At 39.9% G+C, this 4,599-nt stretch overlaps 1 protein-coding gene across 1 annotated transcript in view; it reads left to right on the forward strand.

The window, feature by feature from the left end:
* Window positions 1-2,925, forward strand: part of LOC106304786 — a 5,223-nt gene extending 2,298 nt beyond the window's left edge. The window contains exons 5-6 of the transcript XR_001262832.1: window positions 454-1,005; window positions 1,553-2,925. The gene's annotated coding sequence lies outside the window, so the exon portion shown is untranslated. The remainder of the gene's footprint in view (window positions 1-453; window positions 1,006-1,552) is intronic.
* Window positions 2,926-4,599: the final 1,674 nt, after the last annotated feature.

The following is a 4,599-nucleotide window of genomic DNA, read 5'->3' on the forward strand; positions in this document are numbered from 1 at the left end:
GATTTGCCGGTTTTGACAGGAAAACTCGATTTTGCGGTTTTTGCGGGAAAACTCGATTTTGCGGTTTTGGCGAGAAAACTTGATTTTGTGGTTTTGGTGGAAAAACTCAAATTAGGTTTTGGCGGAAAAAAGCACAATTTTTTTTTTTGACGGAAAAATTTTATTCTTAGTTGTGGAGCAAAAACTCGATTTTGCGATTTTGGGAGGAAAACTTTTGATTTTGATGCTCAACAAATTGGAGGAAAGAATCATATGATATCTTAATTTTTCTAGTTTTATCTTTAAAATTTAAGAACAAAAATAAATGAAATATTTTTTTCAATTAAATGAGTTAACCCTGGTACCAGCCCTAACCCTTGATTATAATAGGGTCAAAATAGGGTTGGGTTAAAATAGGGCTGGGCTTATAATAAACAAAATAGGGTTGAGCCCTAACCCTGTAGTTAACATCCCTACAGTGGATGGATGTTCTTTCGTTTTTTTTTTTTTTTGCGTCGGCTGATAATATTATTTTCAAAAGTAAAATCCTGATACAACGACTTCGGACACACCAGAGCCCAAAGAAAGGCAACTAAGAGCAAGTCCATCGGGGGCTCCTAAAGGAGGTTTCAAACAAAATGGAAAAAAAAAATAAATGAAAAAAGCCAAAAAAAGAAAGAACCGCCTCTTAAATGGACCTTTCTGGGACCGGTAGTTTCTGGGACTGGTAGGAGACCCTAACGTGGTAGTTTTCTATACGACCTCCCCATAATGTTTCTCTCTTTCTCCTTTGCCTTGCGAAATCAATTTGCCTCCGTTCTGGAATCTCATCAGAAGAGAAGAAGGCTTGAAGAGAATAGCAACGATCAATCTGACTCCTCTCTCGTTCTCATCGATCCGCCTCCTCTCTCGAATCTCTTTCTTTGACTCGACGGGGCAGCTGTGGAAGGAGCAGACGGTCGCCGGGAAGCCTGCTGGGTTCTTCGTGAGTACGGGGACTCAGGGAGGTGGACAAGAGACCACTGCGTAAGCTAACTCTGTTGTTTCTGTCTGAAAATAAAGTAGTTGACTTTGAAGTACAAGTGTTTAGTTCTTGTCATCAAAGTTTTGTCTTTTGATTTTTGATTGAGGTATTGTATGAAATTAATGAGAAAGTACATAAAGACATGAACTTTATGTTTTACCTGAAAATTTTGTTGTGTTCGACAGCTGAGTTTATAGTCTATGGTGGAATCTTAATAAAGGTTTTAGTTTTAGAACTCAGTTGGACCTCATCAATCTGCGGTAGATTCTTAATGTTCTTTCTCAGCTGATTTACTCCTAACTTCTATGGAATCTATACCCTTCTTTTTTTTGTCAATAGGCTTCTGTGATAGTTTGATTCCTTTACACAATATTTTTGTAATATTGTCTAGTACTGATGATCTAACAAAGCAATACAGAGAAGCATAACAATGTGAGGTATTACATCACATGGCTTTTGTAGATCTTAACAAGTGTACAATTAGATGGTCCTTTATTTTGCTATTTTGTAGTGTCAATCTCTGAAACATACAATGTGTTTGTTTTGCAGATGGACAGCAATCACACAGCTGGTGCATCACGGGATGCTAATCGTCCCCATAGGCTACACATTTGGAGCAGGAATGTTCAAAATGGACTCGATCCATGGAGGCTCACCTTATGGAGCCGGTGTGTTCGCTGGTGATGGCTCAATAGAAGCTACGGAGACAGAGTTGGCTCTTGCTGAACCTCAATGAAAACCTCAATGAGGTTCATTTTCTTTCAAATCATTTAACTTAAAATAAAAAAAAATTAAGAACCTTGATGAGGTTCTCCCAATGGAGGACGAAAAAATTAAATAGACAAACATGGGTTCTAAAGTTTTCAAATCATAAAATTAACCACTAATTTAATCTTAAGAACCCTTTATGGTCTCTAACCAATGGAGGTGGTCTAAAGCCCACAACGGAGCAGCTTAGATCCACAACATGTCGGACACACCAAAGCCCAAAAAAGGCAACTAAAACCCACAACGGAGCAGCTTAGACCCACAACAAGGGCAACTAACATAACCTTGATAAAACATAGACCAAACCGCAATAAACACAGCAACCTAAACATAGCTACACTTAAGCATAAGACACTCCAATGTAGCAAACCTCCTAAATAGCAATAAGCAGTGAGCTAGACATATCGCTGCTGCCCACGGCAACCACCCGATACCGTCCGCTTGAAGAACCCAAGACACCAAGTCTTCTTAACCCGGATCTATCGCTGCCGCCTATGGCCTGCCAAATGATACCATCCCTACTCGTAACCAAGACCCAAAGCTTCACAACCCGACAAGAAGAATCGCTCCACGATCCACACAACTTTCGGATACGGTTTGAACGCACTCTCTAACGTCCACTTTACACCTAGATAGAAACTCACCATAACCCTTCACACAATCAAGCCTCGACGATCCAAACCCATAACACTAATTAACACTCCGACCGACGAAAGCTCACTGCAATCACCACCATAAAAGGAGAAATCTGCCACTGAACCCGTCAAACACAAACACAGAAACTTCTCGCACTGGGACTGGCAAGCCGCTAAGATACGATGAAAATAAATATACTAGTAGACAGGACAAGTCTAATCCCGAAACCATTCCTAGACGGACCGATAGTGTCCAAGAGATTGAATTCAGACCAAGTACCAATGATTTCATCACCCTAAGGCGCTTCCAAACTATACCCATAGTCACCAGCAACACCTATCACAAACCATGGTGACCAAACGTCCAAAACAAACTGATACTACAAAAGCGGACCTTGATGACGGGAAGCGGCGAACTCGTCTAACTAGTCCAACTAATCAAATCTTTCAACAGTTTAAACCTCCACCACCGGACAGAACCTGAGGCTCGTCGTCAATGGTGGGATGTTGGAACATCACCACGCAGAGGACAGTCTTCTAACCCACTCGTTGAACAACTCTTCCATCAGCCTCACCGCCTCCGGGGAAAGTAGATCCGTGGTAGATGAGGCGACTCACCAGAGCACGCGCCGTCTCCGTGATGATTCCGTCGGAGATCTGAAACGGGAAAACCAGATCTGACTTAATCATCAGTCCTAAAAGCCGACTCACCATTCCTCTGCCGTATCTTGAGCCTCGCCTTTTCTCTATAAGAAAACAAGTCCGGCCTCCGTTGAAACCGAAGCATCACCAGTGGAACTCGAGCGTTACATAGCAAATTGCATATAGACTTGGAAATGGAAGGGGAAGAGGAGAGCAAAGAGCAAATGAGAGAGAGGGTTGAGGAAATCGCCTCCGGCACCGTCGAAGGCGGCCGGCCGGCCGGAGCTAGGGTTTCTCAAAAAAAAAATTCGTTGTTTTTAAACCTTTATAATTCAAAGAAGGAAGGACTGATGTTCTTTCGTTATATGTGATGATTTAGTAATTAAAAGAACAAAATGTAATATTTGTAGCATTTTACTAAGTCAGCTCTATGGAAGCTTGGCATGTAGCATTTCTTGGTTTTCTAAAAAAAATATATAATAGAGATCTCACCATTTACCGAAGTTCATTTTACTAGTTTTGTCATAATCAGAATTTGAATGACTGTATTCAATCATTCATAGGTTTAGTCACACTCATTTTATTAATTAATTTTCTCAAATCTGGAAGAATGATTCAGCAAAAGAGAGTGCAGTCCTTGCTTTGCTCCACTCGATCGACACCAAGTCAAAGCTCGCTGTAGCAAAGGTTGCTTTACTCTTCTGGTCTGTCCAACATCGTTCTGAACATTGGAAGGTGCTCTCCAATACTTAACTTCCACCTGTCCAGACATCTCATATTCAGCTCCCTGATCTATGAGAAAGCAGATTTCAATACTTATATACAGCAAAACCCTACCACTACAGTTTGCTGACATCTTCATGAATTACGCTCTAGCCTGAGTGTGCATCAACCTCCCACTCTCCCACTACAAAAGGGTGTTAGATTGTATGCATATACGACAATCTCTAAGACGTTGTATTGTATATATTGTTTGTTGTGTTTTTTTTTTTGTTCAGTGGTTGTATATTAGGGCTCTGGTTGTATAGTTAGGATACAATTTGTTTATATGTACTATTTAGTCCTATAAATAATACAAACGGCTCATGGAGTTTTCATAAGTCTATATGTTGTATGGGTGGTTTTGTTGTTTTTGTATAAATTAATGAAACAGGGTATGCATATAGTATATACAACTACTTTTTCGCTTTGACTTAAACAATTTAGTTCATGTAAAAAACAATTTAGTTCAGATTCGGCTTGATTTATATGCCAGCTCCCAAGACTACAAATCTTTGCCTTCTATTGGATTTGTTGTTAGCTTTATATTATACATTTTAATCGTCACATGCTAGAGCATAATTCATGGGAATGCCAGCAAACTGTGAAAAGAAGAGTCAAGAGTTGTATATATATATTATACTATTGGATTGGATTTGCTGTTAGCTTTATAGCATACATTTTAATCGTGTTATATACGCCTAACTAGTCGGTTCTAAGCTTTATAACACTACAAAAAATATGAGTATTAGTAGCAGTTCGCGGTAGCACGAATTCACGAACTGCCACCGA

This window comes from Brassica oleracea, chromosome C1 (assembly GCF_000695525.1).
Source record: "Brassica oleracea var. oleracea cultivar TO1000 chromosome C1, BOL, whole genome shotgun sequence".
Lineage (NCBI taxonomy): Eukaryota > Viridiplantae > Streptophyta > Magnoliopsida > Brassicales > Brassicaceae > Brassica > Brassica oleracea.